The 18,256-nt window shown below is 40.3% G+C and overlaps 1 long non-coding RNA gene across 1 annotated transcript in view; it reads left to right on the forward strand.

The window, feature by feature from the left end:
• Positions 1 to 9,124: 9,124 nt before the first annotated feature.
• The window catches only part of LOC134342341 (uncharacterized), a 40,242-nt gene continuing 31,110 nt past the window's right edge, over positions 9,125 to 18,256 (forward strand). Inside the window, exons 1-2 of the long non-coding RNA XR_010017004.1 lie at positions 9,125 to 9,239; positions 13,310 to 13,431. This is a non-coding gene — a long non-coding RNA (uncharacterized LOC134342341). The remainder of the gene's footprint in view (positions 9,240 to 13,309; positions 13,432 to 18,256) is intronic.

The following is an 18,256-nucleotide window of genomic DNA, read 5'->3' on the forward strand; positions in this document are numbered from 1 at the left end:
AAGAAGTACAGTCGACATTTCCGGCCGAGACCAAGAGTCTGATGCTGCCTGGCCTGCTGAGTTCCTCCAGCATTTTGTACATGTTGCTTGAGTCTTACCAAATGACTTGGATCTATATAAATGCAGAAATGTTGGTAAGTATTTCAGTAGTGCAGATAATTTTATCTGTGATTTCAAAGGTTTGTATTTAGCTTTGAGACCAATGAGAACAGTGGGCTTATTTTTACAGATATGTGGCTGCAGGACAACATCCATGCACCATCGATCTACGCTCAGGTACTTGGGCTCTGTTATTATTGATCATATTTTGTTGGTAACTGTATTTTTTTGCTCTCATCATTATGTGTTGTGTGCTCTGTGTGACTGTTCATTCTGTTCTGGACCTTGGCCCCAGAGGAAACCTATTCCATTTGGCTGTATTCATGTGTGTGGTTGAACGACAATTAAACTTGAACTTGAACTTAGGTGGATTAATATTAACCATACTTGAATAATTGCACTTGGGCAGCCTCACAAAACTCTACAACCGATGTGCAGAGGGGAACACCTCCAGGTAACTGATGGTAGTTAAGTTTGTGGACAACAAGCTGGAGTTCTGGACCATTGTTTGGGAGACATTGAATCCCAATATGGTACCTGGGGAATTTAAATTCAAGTAATTAAATAAGCGCATAAATTAAGAAACTTTCAGCATGAAATGGCCAGATGTGTTAAAAGTCCTATCAGGTTCACTGATGTTCTTTAGGTGATAAATGTGGCCTTGCTTGATGTGAACAAATAAGCTGTAAGGAAAAGATAATGAATGAATAGAGGCAGGTAGCTCATTTCCTTATTTCACCTCCCAAAGCAGAGTTTCCAATCTGATTTTAAAGGCTGCATCCATCCTGCGCCGTAGTACCAGACACTTCTGCCTAGCTGCTCTAAAACCTGCATTCCCACTCTCGTTACCTGCAAACCTGGCCACTTCAGAATTGCTAGACAGCTTCCTATTTTCCACAGTCAGCACAATTTCAGCTCACTCCAAGTTCAAAGTACATTTTATTATCAAAGTATATATACATGATACAACCTTGAGATTTGTTTTCTTACAGGCTGCCACCAAACAAAGAACTCTAATAGAAACCATTAAAAACAAAAGAAGATTGACAAACGGAAGAGAACGAACCATGCAAACAATAACAGCAAGCAAACGGCATCCAGAGATGAAGTTCACAACTCCAGGCATAACAGCAGCTGAACTAGAAGTCCACTAGTTGCAGGCCACAGCCTCAGTCCAGCACAGAGACAAGCTAGCCCCGTGGAACAACGAGACAAACCGGCTCATCTCTTGCATCCGACCGTGCCACCCCAACCATTTCAATCTGGCCCGGTGCTTAAATCATCCAAACCTTGGGTCGTTCCTCACCTATGGGCTTTGCCCCCAAGCTCTGCCTCAGTTCTCTGTCCCATGCAATGCCTGATTTTCTCCTCACATGACAAAATGACTGTATTCGATCGTGTATTTCAAGAACTTTGATTTAAAATATACAACCGTTCTTCTTCCTTCCTGCTTCTCTGTAACATCATCTTGTAACACCCCGCAACTCATATCTTAAAAAAAATCTACTAACTCTGACTTTATGTATCGCTTCAACTCACCACATTGCTGATGGTCGTGCTATCCTGGCCTTAAGTGTTCACATCTCCTCCTTAAACCAAGCCCTGTCTATAAACCCTTCGCTTTCCTTTCAGACCCTTCTTAAAGCCTTCCCAATCAACTGGCCTTTACCTTATTATTGACTTTGACTAGGCTTTCATTACTGTTGTTGATAATTGCATTTCTGAATAGCACTTTTGGAGGTTTTTTTTATTTTGAATGGACTAAATCAATATATATTGTTCTTATGGTAGTAATACTATGTGTTGTTGTAGTAATGTTCTCAACACATTTCATTTTTAACTCAAGCCAATTATTTTATCGCAGTAGTTGTATAAAATAGGAGGGAGAAACTGCAGATTGACAAATTCTATGAACAAATGTGGGTCTCTAGAACTGGGGTGTAATGTGAAGAAGTTCTTCTCCTTCAGGACCTTGAAGCTTTGGAACTTATTATTTGAGGGAACTATGGATGAGGAGTCATTGAGTGCAAGTAGTTATGTGCCGCAGGGAATCAAGGGGTAGAAGAACAAGTTGAGCTCATGTTGAATAATGGGGAAGATTGAAGGGCTCCATGCTGTAATACTGCTTTTAATCCTCATCTTATTATATTCTCATGCATGCACACTGCTGGTGGCCATTGGATGCTTTCTCATTGATGCGTGCACACTGGATTCGTCAACTTTGATCCCTCTCCTACGAAATGTGGAGCAGAAAGTAGGTCAGTTTATTTATTGATCCCCTGTTCTTCATATTCCAGTCAATTCCATCCCCTTTCAAAATCATTTTCGTTAACTTTTGTAGATTAGCTTATTGGCCTTCCCTGATAATTGATATCACGACTTCCTTAGAAGTACTTTTTCACAATATCACTTGTCACTCTCATATTCCTAATGACTGGTATGTCTGTGGTTAAAATTTTGCCGAAATTCAGTCACTTAATTGAAAATCTTCCATTAATTTGAGTTGTTAATACATTTTATCCATGCCCTTGAGATAAGAGCTATCTCCTATCCTTCAGATAATCTGATCCTTCAATTAATCTCCTTTCAGTTCATTGTTTATTCCCACATTAAGAAAGTGTTTTGTCTTTAATCATGATTTACCCCTGCTCCGAAATTCACTCTTCACCTGATTAATGCTTAAGTTCCCATTTAGGAGATGATTAAAACCATTCATATTTCATTCATCAAACAAATACAGAGTCATGCACTAGAAATTAAATAATATTATTGTGTTCTAGAAGATCATAAGACATAGGAGCAGAATTAGGCTACTTGACCAACTAAGTCTGCTCCACCTTACATCATGGCTGATTTATCACCCAGTCCCCCCAACCTCCTGCCTTCTCCCTGTAACCTTTGATGTCCTGAATAACCAAGAACCTATCAACCTCTGCTTTAAATATATTTTATGACTTGTCCTCCACAGTTGTCCATGGCAATTAATTCCACAGATTTACCACCCTTTGGCTAAGGAAATTCCTTCTTGTCACTGTTCCAAATGAACATCCCTCTATTCTGAGGCTCTGTTCTCTGGTCCTAAACTCACTTACTATAGGAAATATCCTCTCCACATCCACTCTATCTAGGTCTTTCAATATTCAATTGGTTTCTATGGGATTCCTCCTCATTCTAAACTCCAGTGAGTACCATCCCAGGGACATCAAACGCTCCTGATACATTGACCCTTTCATTTCTGAAATCATTCTTGTGAACTTCCTCTGGACACTTTCTAATGCCAGCACATCTTTTCTTAGATAAAGGGCCCACAACTGCTCACAATACTCAAAGTGCAGTTTGACCAATGCCTTATAAAGCCTCAGCATCATATCCTTGCTCTTCTATTGTAGTTCAGTTGAAATGAATACTAACATTACATTTGTCTTCCTTACCATCAACTCAACCTGCAAGTTAACCTTTAGAGAATCCTGCACGAGGTTTTGTACCTCTGATTTTTGAATTTTCTGCCCATTTAGGATGTAGTCTACCCTTTTACTCCTTCTACCAAAGTGCATGACCACACACTTTCCTACACTATATACTATCTGCCACTTCTTTGCCCATTCTCCCAATCTGTCTTAAGTCCTTCTGCAGATTCTCTTCTTCCTCAACACTACCTGTCCTTCCAGCTATCTTAGTACATCTGAAAACATAGCCAGAAAGCCAATAATGCCATCATCGAAATCATTGATACACTATGTAAAAAGAAGTGGCCCCAACACGAGTGCTTGCAGAACACTGCTGGTCACTGGAAGCCAATCAGAAAAGGCTCCATTCATTCACTCTCTTTGTCTCTTGTCTATCACATGCTCTATCCATGCTAGAATCTTTCCTGTAATACCATGGACTCTTGTTAAGCAGCCTCATGTGTGGCACCTTGTCAGAGGCCTTCTAAAAATCCAAGTAAACAACATCGACTAACTCTCCTTTGTCTATCCTGCCTGTTATTTTCTCAAAGAATTCCAACAAATTTGCCAGGCAAGATTTTCCCTTAAGGAAACAGTGCTGACTTTGGTCTACATTATCATACACCTCCAAGTACCCTGAAACCTCATCCTTAATAATAGACTCCAACATCTTCCCTACCACTGAAGTCATGCTAACTGACCTATAATTTCCTTTCTTCTTATAAAGTGGAGTAACATTTGCAATTTTCCAGTTCTCTAGGACCATTCCAGAATCTGGTGATTTGTGAAAGATTATTACTAATGCCTCCACAATCTCTTCAGCTACCTCTTTCAGAATTCTGGAGTGTAGTCCATCTGGTCCAGGTGACTTACCTACTTTCAGACTTTTTAGCTTCCCAACCTCCTTCTCCTTAGTAATAGCAACTACATTCACTCTGCCCCCTTAATACTCTGTCAAAGTACTGGTGTCTTCCATGGTAAACTGATGCAAAATACTTTGACATTTCTTCGTTCTCTCATTGCTGTCATTTTCCAGCAGTCCAATATTCGTCTCATCCTTCTTTTACCCTTTATATATCTGAAAAAGTGTTTGGTATCCTCTTTGATATTATCGGCTATCTTATCTACATATTTCATCCTTCTCTCTGTATGGCTATTTTAGTTGCCTTTTGTTGTTTTTTAAAAGCTTCCCAATCCATTATCTTCCCAGTAATTATTGCTATATTATATGCCCTCTCTTTTATTTTTATGTTGTCTTTGACTTCAATTGACAGCTACAGTTACCTCATACTTCTTTTTGAATACTTCTTCCACTTTGGGATGTATCTACACTGCGCCTTCCAAATTGCCCTCAGAAAGTCCAGCCATTGCTAGTCTGCCATCACCCTGCTTGTGTCCCCTTCCAATCAACTTTGGTCAGCTCCTTTCTCATGCCTCTGAAATTTCTGTTACTCCACTGAAATGCATCTGACTTTATCTTCTTCCTCTCAAACTGCAGGGTGAATGCTATCATATTATGATCACTGCCTCCTAAGAGTTCCTTTATCTTAAGCTCACTAATCAAATCTGATTCACTGCAAAACACCCAATCTTGAATTGCCTTGCCCCTTGTGGGTTCAACCACTCGTTGTTCTAAAAAGCCATCTTGTAGGCATTCTACAAATTCTCTTTTGGGATCCAGCACCAACCTGATTTTCCCAAACAACCCACATATTAAAATCTCCCATGACTATCATAAGATTGCCCTTATTACGTGCCTTTTCTATCTCCATATCCTGGCTACTATTCAGAGGTCTGTATATGATGCCCTTCAGGGTCTTTTTACCCTTGCAGTTTCTCAACTCTACCCAGAAGGATCCTGCATCTTCTGATCCTATGCCATCTCTTTCATTTTTTATCAACAGAGCCACCTCACCCTCTCTGCCTTCCTGCCTGTCTTTTTAATACAAGGTGTATCCTTGGATGTTAAGCTCCCAACTATGATCTTTCAGCTACAACTCAATGATATCCACAACATAAAACCTGCCAATCTCTAACTGCGCTACAGGTTCATCTACCTTAGTCCGTATACTGCATTCATTCAAATCTAACACCTGCAGTCTTGTATTCATCACCCTTTTTCATTTTTCTCCCTTGCTACACTTCACCTCATCCCACTGACTGCAATTTTACCCTATCACCTGCCTGTCCATCCTCAATCTCACTACATACTGCCTCACTTTGTATACCAGCTGCTCCAACCTTGGCCTCAGAGCCGGCCAAGGAGCCACTAGCCTGGCTGGTGTTGCTGGGCTCTGATAGGTCATTCCCCCCCCCCCCAACTCCCTGCAGCAGTATCCAAAGGGGTATACTTGTCTCTGAGGGGAATGGCAACAGGGGAACTCTCCACTGAATGCTTACTCCCCTTACTTCTGGTGGTCATCCATCTAATATCTGACTGATTCTGAGTGTGACCACCTTAGTAAAAGTCATGTTTTTGAAGTTTTCAACCTTTCCAGATGGTCCTGAGTGTATCTGGCTCCAGTCCCAGTTCCAAAAGCGATCTGCCCTTTTCTATCCATGCTGCTGCTCTGGAGATGTCACTTTAGGCCTCGGTAATAGTCTCATTTTGCTATTAATTTAAGTTTCACCACAGATCTGTATGCCTAATCTAAACCGACACTACAGTGCTGCACTGACAAGACTACTGCTCTCTCAGGGATGCTGTCTTTTTGATCATTGCCAAACCATTTTGGATGGATCTACAAAATTCACAATGCTAGAAATGGAAAACCGCGAAGAGTTTACCAGTGACCTGGACAACATTCATCCTCAACGAATACTGTCAAAGCAAACTAGACTGTAATTCGCTGTTGGTCGAATCCTGTTGTGTTGAAAATATCTGCCTCTTCTAATTCCACAACAGTGACAGTAGTTATTGAAAATTCATGGGTCATAAAACACTGTATCCTTTTCCACAAAAGCAAACTGCTCTGCTGTACAACTACAATACTGTGTGTAATTGTCTTTACAAAAATAAAGCCCTGTAATTGACTGAAGCTTCATATTAATGAGATTATGTTTAGTATTTTACTGATTCTTACCTTAATACTTTTTGACTGATCTAGGTTATCAGTAGTGGATCTGAAGAGAAGTAATTTTATTTAAATGGAGGTACCTACAATAAAATGAAATGTCTCGTGTATTTCTTATAATATTTTCTGTGTAAGATTAAAGGAACAATTGTCTGTCAAGTACACAATGTGTAGACACTTTATGTACATTAAGTGGGTCAGTGATGAGAGAGATAATCTTTAAATCCTTGTATTAAACCCCTTGAATCAGTCATAAGGGTTTTCAGTTTTCCTAGCAACTAAGCACTGTTTGGAGAATATCTTATAATTTTTTTTTCAGAAGATTGAATAAATGAAGTGGATATGTTCTGTTAACATAAAAGCAGCTGTCAGACGCTCTAATAAAGATGCCTCATGTCCGTGTTGTGTTCTCTGAATGTTCTCATATAAGTTTCCATTGTATGTCAAAAAGATAAACTGCAGAATGAATTGTCCTTTAAACTTCTGGCAGATTTCCTATTTTTGGTTTAACAGGAATGAAGAAGGCCCTAGCGATAATGACAGAGCAACCCCCAAAAACATCCTCGACACATTGGATTTTTTTTTGCAAGTGTGGGAGCAACAATGTTGGACTGGGAATATAAACAGATGTAAGCAATAATGAAGTCTTCAGCAGAGTGAGAAAAAATAGAAAGAAAGGCAGAGCAATGCTTGGAAAAAGTGTAAATAAACCTTAACGCAGGCAAAAATAAAACTCCATTATAACCTTTTTGCTTATGGCTAAAGATTTAATTTGGACTACTAAAACCAATAATTTAAATATCAAATTTTCTCAAAAAGCATTATAAGGGTGAGTTTGAACTGTGTTGAGTAATTACAACAACTGCATAAATATTGGGATACTGTCATTAGCTTGACATTCATTTGATGGCTGAGTTTTAATAAAACTGCTGTCCTGGGTTTGATTTATCTTACAAATACTTGGTGTGGATTTAGGTTACTGCATGTGTCGCTTGACAACTGCTGCAAGTCCATGCGTCACTGCAGACATTGAACCCATTAAACCAGATCATCCTTGTTTATCTAACAGTACACATCAGGCAAGAGCTGCCTTTCACTCCCACCTGGCCCTGTAATGGATCAAGCAAATATCAGTTGCTATTCGCAATGCATATTCAAGAGGTTGACCATGTAGTGAAGAAATTGTTGGGGATCGTTTTAGCCATAGGTGATAAACTCAGTTGAACTTTCTTGAATGAGTGAACTTTTAGGCTGTATAGGTCTCCAAACTTTAAAAGAAATGCAACTCAAGGGAAATGTATAAGGGATACCACACATACTGTAGTCAAAAATTGTGGTTCTTCTGTAAGAGAGGATGGGTTGTGCTTTGAAGCAGAATTTGATAGTTATCTCATCTCACCTTAGCTTGAAGAGATCAGTTGTTGAAGTCCAAGACCACCATTACAATCATCGTGCTGTCAATGTTTTACCTGTTTTCTTGTGCCAACATGATGAGTTACAATCTGGGGAACCTCTATGGAAATTCATTCCCATTATTAGTTTTATAAACTGTCATGGCCCTGAGTATTTCATGTGTCCTATGACTCCAGCCTTGCTGTAACCCCTGAAATTCCACCTCCGACTCATAACTAAAAATATTCTTCATTAGTTAAGTTAGGATTACTGCTGGAAGACAAATGGAAAAACAAGCTGTACAAATCAATATTAATTCTTTTGTCTTCTGCTCCATTAAACCCTGCTGTAACAGAAAAAAAAGAAATTAATGATAGACTTGTACCACGCTAACTGTAGGTGGGTTCAATAATGCAATTATTTCATTAGATTTCTCCAAAAAGGGTGATGTGAGAAATAACATTTGAGTTTGGTTAAAATAATGAAAATGCAGCCATTACTTTAAATGGTATGAGTCCAAAATGATATCAATCCACCTTTTGCTTATTTTTTGGCTAATCTGAAGCCTTTAAAGATAATTTTTTAATGGAAGTGAGAAAAATCAATATCTTGCTGTTACTGAGTCTGTTAGCATTAAGTTGAATGATTGTTTCATAAAGATCACTACTTTGAATAATATCCAGCTGTCGTGATCTTTGTAATTGGTTTATCATTTCAGTGAACTTCAAGTAAATGTAACCAAGCACGAATCCGTGGATAATATTTCAGCTTGTAAACACCTGTGCAGCTGATATTATGATTAACCGTGATGCCAAATTTCTCTGTACTACTGCGCAACATTTAGAAACAAGTAAATTCAAAGTGCGTTAGTCCTTATCTGGCACAACCAAATTCTTGAGTACGTTCAGGAGTTTCATTGGGTCTTCCCTGTTTGTCATTTTAAACTTACTTTTATCTGTAATTTTGGCAATTTCCCTGCACATCAAAGTGTGAGTTATTAATAAATATGCTTTAAAGTTGCACTGGCCAATGCTTTTCATGCCAGAGGAAAACATGATGCTACATTCCTGAAGGGATTGACATTAGGAGTAGTGACATACGTTAGTGGCCTAGATTTGGCTCTACATGTCGTAAACTCAATTGGTATTGGTGAAATTAAACTAAGATATTCAGTAAACAACAGAATGAATAGTAACAGATTTTAGGATAGGGGCAGACTGATGAAAAGGTAAGTACAGTGTTTGATGAATTTTAGTTGGAAGAATGAAGGGAGTTTTCTTTATAGAAGATCTCAGTTTTAAAGCAATTCAGGAACAGATTCTGGCAGAGTACGCATATGCATTTCAAAGATAATTGGACAAGTTAAGAAGGTTGTTAAAGTGTGTGTTTAATGTTTTGTTTTATGAGTTTAAGCATAGAATACAAAAATAAGAAGTTAAGCTAACTCTTACATTTGACTCGCTAAGCCACAGCTGGAGCACTGTGTCCAATTCTAAGGACCACAGTTTTGGAAACATGCCAAGAATTTGTAAGACCACCAGCACCAGTTACTGGACAGGTTGCAGAACCTGAGGTTGTTTCCCCGAGAGCATTGACAGTTAAGGGAATGTTTATTAGAGGGGGTGGGAAAAGGATATTAAAATTAGCTAGACATAAAGCATTCACATGGGAAAGTTGATCCGAATGGCTGAATTCTCTGTGGCTTGGCTTATAAGGCCATAAGACATTGAATAGATTATTGCAGAATTAAGCCATTGGGCCCAGTGAGTGCTCTGTCAATAGATCAGGGCTAATTTATTTTCCCTCTCAATCCCATTCTCCTTCCTTCTCCCCATAACCTATAATGCCCTTACTAATCAAAATCCTATCAACCTCTGCTTCAAATATACCCAATGACTTGGCCTCCATAGCCATCTGAGGCAATGAATTCCACCAATTCACCATTATGGATTACTGCTTGTTTGTCGCAACAGTGGTTTGTGATATCTATATGAACTCTGAACTTCAGCTGCTCTGTCATCACTCTACACTGGATTTCTTGGCAACTGCAGCGAAACATAATTCTGGGGACAGCATATGAGGGCTTGTTATTGAACATTCTAATTGTTGGCAACGTTGCCTAGAAAATCCCTTGCGTAGTGCTGATCTTCTTTCCAGAAGTCACACAAATGCTATTTGTTTTTTTCTCCCCCAGGATGAAACTCGACACCACTCTAGAAATCTGACTGGGCTGTAACCAGTATGTGTTATTCATGAACCCTTGTCACTTTTAATATGAAAGGGAGTCAGGATGGCTTCACCGCCCATGGAACATTGCAGGGGAACTTGGTGACTCTTGTGACATTTGGCCTATATCGAGGTAGTCCTGAGACAACCTAGTCTAGTAAATACCCTCGGTGCCCATCCTCCAATATCTAGCTCTGAACCTCTGATCTCTGCTTAAGTCGCCAGTCTTCTCATTTGCTGATTCATAATTGCTGTTCAGTCAATCTCCATATCATACAAACTTTGCTGGCCTTCCAATCTTTATTTCCAGCCACCCACCCAATGACTGAAATGGTCCCCATTGCTATGCCCATCTAAAACATCCATTGGGTGCATTAGCATTTCTAAGCACAGAGTTCTTTACAAAGTATTCTGGATGTTAAATATTCCTGTGGCCAGTGGATAGTATTATCATACGTATGATAAATATCTTGTTCAGCAAAACTTTCTTGTTGCAGCATTAGAATAAACACCCTTATTCAAATCCCCTATGTGGTGTAACTTTATTGTACCATCCAGCAAAATACAACATTCCATCTTGAAATATATTTCATCCGGTGTTTAATATTGGAAATTGGCAATATTAACTATCAAACTAATCAGAAATATTGCATCTGGCTCTGTTGCTCTTAAGGCCACAGGAGCTTTCACAGTGCTTGGAAACATTCCCTTGAAGTTGGTACTTGCAGACATTTACTGTATGTGTTGTTAATGGGCCAGTAATTGGACAGCTAATTAACAGTACAGGAACACAGAATATGTTAGAGAAAGATCTCAGTGTGAGTTGGAACAGGGGGAAAATCAAAGACAGCACATAAAACCTCAAAAGCAATCTGTTGAAACATTGAATTTACTGAGCATATGAAAGATATTTGATTAGAGTTAGATTGTAATTCTTGCAAGTTGTTTCCATACAAAATTAGAAATACTACTACAGGTGTGAGAGAAAAAATCCTTTATTTTTTAGGAAAGAATTAATAGTTTTCAACTCTTTCTGCCTTCACCAGGTGATTTTACATGATTTTAAATAGAATTAAAAAATGTTTCAAAGACCTGCGAGTGCTCCATAGATTTAAATGTTTCTTTTGATGTTAGTCCACAGGGAAACATTGCAAGAACAAATCTCATTGTATAAGCATTAAAAAATGTAAGAGTACAGTAGGAGGCTGTTCAGTCTTTCAGTTCCTTGATGGTTTTCTGTCAGATTAATGTAGCTAACCCTACTAAAATACCCTCAACCTGTAGTCTTGCAAACCCTTTTTATTTGAATGAAATTCCAAATTCATTTTGAAAATTATAATGGAATCTATCCCCATTGCCCTTCATTGCCTTCCAGATGCAAATCATTCAAATGAAACAAAAAGGCTTCATCAATTTTGTCCCTTCAACCCTTCCACTAAAGGGTACCTTTCTATCCAATATTCGTGGAACCCCTGATTTTTTTCAACAACTCTATCAGCTCACCTCACAAACTTCTCTGCTTTGGTAGGAACTATCCCAGCTTCTCTGACTTTTCCCATAAGCCCTGAATCAATTCTGATAAATCTTTTTAATGAATTAATGAATCTTTTTAATAAATCTAATTAAGCACCCTTTCCAAGATCTTCACATTCTTCCAAAAGTGCTGACCAGGTTTAGCTAAAGTATTGCATCAGAAGAAGTGATTTTTTTTTAAGATCCCAGTTTTTCCCTGGACCCTAAATGTTTTTAGCCCTTTTTTCATTTGAACTTGCCTCCTTTAATCATCAGTGGCTAAATACACCATCCTGTCCTCTATTTGCAACCATATATTATCTGGAGCAAATAATCTCCAGATGCTAGAATCCACAATAGAACATGTAGTTTTGAGAGTCAATGATCCTTCAACATAAGTGAAAATGTGAGAAAGCAAGTGTGTTAAGTATCAACAAGGAGGAGGATGGAGAGAATTTAGGGAAAGTATGTGACAAGGTGCAGACCAAAGTTGTCAAAGTAACATTTACTTTGAAATCTACATCCTTACAGACAGAGAAAAGTAAAAGGGGTTAGTTACTTCAAAATGTTAAATCATTATGTATTCTCAAAGACTGCAATGTAATCAGATAGGACAGGAGGTGATGTTCTTTGAGCTTACAGTGCCTTGAAAAAGTATTCAGCCCCCAACACATAAATGAGTATTACAGCCAGGGGTTTTGATTAACTTAACTGAGAATTTTTATTTGCGTAACACATGCTCCTTTTATTTTTAAACACAGTAAAGCCAAAAAATAGGGGAAATTGTAAAGCATGATAAACTAAAAATTCAAAATCTGAAATATCAGCAGTTCAAAGGTATTCATCCCCCTTTGCTCAGTACTTAGTTGAACCACTTCTCACATCTATTACAGCCAATATTCTTTTTAGGTAAGTCTCTATTGCATAATGTGATGAAGCAAGATTTGCCCATTCCTCCTTACAAAATGCTCAAGCTATGCCAGGTTAGTTGGGGAGTGATCATGGTCAGCAATCTTGATGTCTTGCCTGAGGTGTTCGATTGGGTTAAGTTCCGGACTCTGACTGGGTCACTCAAGGACATCAATTTTCTTCATTTATTCCATGGTTGCTCTAGCAGTGTGCTTTTGAGTCGTCGTCCAACTGAAAGACAAACTTCCGCCCCAGTTTAAGATTTCTGGCAGAAGCTAGCAGGTTTTAATCTAGGATCTCTCTGTATTTAGTAGCATTCATCTTCCCATCAATCCTGACAAGATTTACGGTCCCTGGTGCTGGATAGGATCCCCATAGCATGATGATACCTCCACCATACTTTACAGTAGGGATGGTGTTAACTGGCTGATACGCAGTATTAGATTTACGACAAACGAACCTCTTAGTGTTGAGGCCAAAAAGTTCCACTTTAGTTTCATCTGACCACAAGACCTTCTTCCATATCTTTACAGTATCTTCTAAGTGACACTTTGCAAAGTCTTTATGGGCAAGATATGCCCTTTTTTTTTAGCAGTACATGTGGTGTAAATCTAATATTGCACATTTTTTCCTGTTATTTATTTATTTCAGGTTCTACTGTGAAAAAAGGCATACTTTTTCAAGACACTGTATGTTGGGTATCATTGGAACATTGTAAGAAGACAGAGAGGTCACATTAGGACCACACAAGACTGCAGAAAGATGGACTCTGGGTAAGCAAGCTAGAAGCTGGAGGGCAACGGGTCTTGACCCAAAACGTTAACTGTTTACGTAGCATCTACGCTTTTCCATGGATGCTGCCTGGCCTGCTGAGTTCCTCCATCATTTTGTGTGTGTTGCTTTGGATTTTCAGCATCTGCAGACTTTCTCATGTTGAGCAGCCAGAGGAACTCAAGAGAACCACACAGTATGTATGGAGTAAAAAATAGACAGTCAGTGTTTTAGGTTGAAACTGCACATTGTACTCTATCTGGATGAGTGCAGATGAAGGGTCTCGATCCAAAATATCAAATGTCCATTTCCCTCCACATATGCAACCTGCACCGAGTCCCTTCAACCTTTTGTTTGAGATTAGACTGGAAGCGAATTGAGAATTAAAGAGACAGGAGACTTTATATCATATTGCCTAACTTGCTCAATCTATTAAAATCTATCCCTTTGCAAATTTCATCATAAAAATTTGTCTGTTACATGTGTGTCTATTAAATTAGCCTCTCTATGTACACTCAGTGGCCACTTTATAGGGTACACCTGTACACCAGCTTGTAATGCAAATATATAGTCAGTCAATCATGTGGCAATGCACAAAAACATGCAGACATGGTCAAGAGGTTCAGTTGTTGTTCAGACCAAACATCAGCATGGGAAGGGAATATGATCAAAGTGACTTTGATCATGGAGTGAAGGTTAGTGCCAGATAGGGTAGTTTGACTATCTCAGAAACTGCCGATGTCCTGAGATTTTCATGCATGACATTCTCCAGAATTTACAGAGAATAGGAAGAAAAACCAAAAACAAAATCAAGTGAGTGACAGTTCTGTGGGTAAAAATGTCTTGTTAATGAGAGAGGTCAAAGGAGAATGGCCAGACTGGTTCAAGCTTACAGGAAGATGACCGTAACTCAAATAAGCATGTGTTATAACAGTGTGTGCAGAAGAGCCTCTTGGAATGCACAACACATTGAACTTTGAAGAGGATGGGCAACAGCAGCAGAAGACCATGAACATACAGGCCGGCCACTTTATTAGGCTCCTAATAAATGGCCCCTGATTATACTCCCATTACTATTCTCCTCACTTACAGGATTTCTGTTGTTTGCAAATTTTGCACGTTAGTACGTTTCCTTAATCTGTCATACGAGGGTGCTGGGAGTGGACTCAAATGCAAGACACAGACACTGAAGTACAAGGAACAGAACAGGACTAGAGTTAGGGATGGGACAGGACACAGACTAGGAGCTGGGACAGGAACACAGACTTGGGTTAGGACTTTGACTAGGAAAGCAGGACCAGAACAAGGAACTGGGAACTAGGAGCCTGGGCCTGGACTCCAAGGCAGAGACTGGACAAGGACCAGAACCTGGGTCTTGACTCAAGCTCAGACCATGGAACTAGGCAAGAACATGATGTGGCTACAGGACTGGATATGGCTTGGGTTCGGACTCCGAGCCAGAGAATGGGCAAGGACCCACGACCTGGGTCTTGACTCGGGCTTGGACTCCAGAACTAGGCGAAGACATGACATGGCTACAGGACTGGACGTGGAACTCCTGTACTGGACAAGTCACATGGACAGGAAAAGAACCCGAAGCCTTGACTTGGTCTTGGAAGAACAGGAAACACAGAGCCTTGGTCTTGGCAGAACAGGAACACAGAGCCTTGGTCTTAAGAGAGACTGGAACACAGAGCCAGGACCCCTCCTTGGGAACAGGACTTAGGGCCAGGACTCATACATGGAATACAGAGTCAGGACCCCTCCTTGGGAACAGGACTTGGGCCCGGGGCTCTACGCAGAGTCTGGACCCCTCCTGGGGAGCAGGATGTAGGGCCGAGACTCACACACAGAACACAGACAGTTCCCCACTCAAGGTAACTGCAAACAGCTGGACCTACCTAGCGAAGGCGTGGACACAGAGATGGCTCACAACACAAGGTAGTGGGAAATGGCCGGACCTACCTAGCAAAGGCATGGACTCAAAGAGATAGTTCCAAACAATGATAGATAGTTCCTTATCTAGACCCAGCAAGGCTCTGGTCTTGCTCCGCTGGTAGAACTTGACAGCGATGCAGGCTAGGCTTCAGGCAAAGGCTTCCAAAGGAAGGGAAAGGGAGGGAACAGTCCAGCAGCCAGAGGCTGAATCCCAAAGCTATTTATGAAGCCAGCCCAAACGAGAATCAGGTGCCTCAATTAGATCACCCAACAGAACAAGGGAAGACTGGAAAACCTGGAATAAGGAGCATTGGACCGGACCGTGAACTGGAATGCGGACTTCATGGACCAGACCATGACATAATCTCCAAAACACCATGAAGTAGTAAGTCTTATGTTGTAATGGAACTGTTGTGCATGTGAGAAGTTTGAGGATGCTGATCTTAAGAGTGAGGCTAATCAGCACCAGGCTCACTTTAGCACAGTTTCTATTTATTGTGGTGAGAAACTTTCAACAGTTACTCAGCATCAGGTCTGTTGTGTTTCATGTTTGAGATAAGGAGGTGAAACCTCCTTGAGCAGACATCTGATCTTGTTATGCAAGGTGAAGAAAAAAATGACTGTTGGCTCAGTTACAGGGTGTGGTTTCTTGTTTAAGAAGAAAAGTTTGGTGATCTGGATTGTACTTAGAAGAAACTAAGTGATTAAGACAGCCCTCCATTCAAAGCAGTATCACAATGAATCCCATTCTGCACTATCTCTAGAGCCACCATATCCTTCCTGTGGTCTGAACAATATTTTGTACTACTGCAACATAATATCCCAACTCTTATGGAGTAACTATTACTCCATTTTTGATGCAGCACAAAAAACACAATAAGATAAAGATCACAGTAATGATACTAATAATAAAAATGCATAAATTAATATATAAATATATATAAGTCCATAAAGTAATGCTAGGCAGAGGAGTGTCTGTAGATAAAGTGACTGACAGGAAATAACAAAGTAGTGGTGGTTTAGTGGGTGAAGGTGTTGATCAGTCTTACTACTTGGGGGAAATGCGTTTTTTTGAGACTGGTGGTTCTGGTGTGGATGCTACATAGCCACTTCCCTGATGGGAGTGGGACAAACAATCCATAAGCAGGGCGCTGGGAATCTTTACGATGTTACTGGCTCTTTTCTGGCACCTTTCTGTATAATCCTCGATGGCAAGTAGGCTGATGCCAGTGATGCGTTGGGCAGTTCGGATTACCATTGTAGAGTCTTCGTATCTACCTCAGTGCTGTTCACCTTGCCATGCAGTGATACAACTTGTTAGGATGCTCTCTGCTGCTCACCTGTAGAATGACATGGGTACGGATGTGCACAGTCCAGCTCTGTCAGCCTCCTCGGAAAGAAGAGGCACTCATGAGCTTTACTGACTGTGAAGGATGTGTTCTGGGACCATGAGAAATGTGCACTCCCAGGCATTTGATACATCTTGCAGTTTCCACTGCTGTGCCGCCGATGTAAAGGGGGATGTGAGTGGTGCAGTTTCTCCTGACATCGATAACCACCTCCTTTGTCTTGTTAACATTGAGGAAGAGGTTATTTGCCTGGCCCCACCTCCTCTTTGTAGACAGTCTCATTTTTGTTGGTGATGTGCCCCAACATTGTTATGTCATCAGTGAACTTAATAATGTGATTACTTGGGTATTTGGCCATACAGTCATGAATGAGCAGAGTGTGGGCTCAGCCTACAGTCCTGGGGGGAGCACCTGTGTTGAGGATGACGGGGAGGGAGGAGCGATTGTGCATCCTGACTGTCTGAGGTCTGTTGGTTAGGAAGCCCAACCCCCAGTTGCACAGTGGTGTATTTAGACTGAGGAGTAGGAGTTTGTTCACCAAGGTCTGTGGGACAATAGTGTTGAATGCTGAACTGAAATTCAGAAAGAGCATTCTGACATAAGTGCCCTTATGTCAGGACCAGCTGCATGCTAGATACAATGGCATTTGTTGTAGAGCATATTGGTGAGTGTCTGATGGGGCAGAAATGGAGTTTTTGATATGCGCCATTACCAGCCATTCAAAGCACTTTATGGTGATTGGCATCAGTGCCACCAGGCAGTAGTTGTTCAGTTCTGAAGGTGTAGAATTATTTGGTACGGGGATGATGATGTTTCAAGCATATGGGGACAGCAGCCTGGATGAGTAAATTGTTGAAGATGTCCATGAATTTTCATTACACTGAAAAAAATTTGGTTAAGCTTCTTCCAAAAGATGTCAACAGTTGTGCAATGCCTAGAATTCCTGCCCGGTATGATTTTCAATCTCGCTGGTCTGAAAGACAGCAGTTTTGATCTACTGAGCAGCACACACAAAATGCTAGATGTACTCAGCAGGTTAGGCAGCAACTATGGAGGGAAATGAACAGTTGACGGATCTGGCCTAGACCCTTCAAAAGGACCATTTCCAGCATCTGCAGGATCTCTTGAGTTTTTATTTACTAATCCTGATAACCATTTTGCTTCAATGAACCAAGAGCTGATTGTATTCTTTGCCGGGGTCCTCCTTAGTACACCAAAGACCCAGTGCTTAATCTGCGCACTGCTTTAGAATGATCTTTTCTGGCATCATCAATAAGATTTTTGCACTCAGAGCTGACTTTCAATATGGATTTGCCTACACAAATCACTTTTGCTACCTGAATGGCATGGAAATGAACTGCTATGTAATAGCGGAGGCATCACAGGCAGCCACATGGAATAAAGAAGGTGGTGCACTTTAGAAGGCTAGACCAGGGTAAGACTTAAACAGTGAGTAGTAGGGTTCTGAGCTGTATGGTAGAACAAAGGGACCCGAGAGTGCTGATCTATAATTCCTTGAAAGTGGTGCACAAGATGATAG

This window comes from Mobula hypostoma, chromosome 2 (genome assembly GCF_963921235.1).
Source record: "Mobula hypostoma chromosome 2, sMobHyp1.1, whole genome shotgun sequence".
Taxonomy (NCBI): Eukaryota; Metazoa; Chordata; class Chondrichthyes; order Myliobatiformes; family Myliobatidae; genus Mobula; species Mobula hypostoma.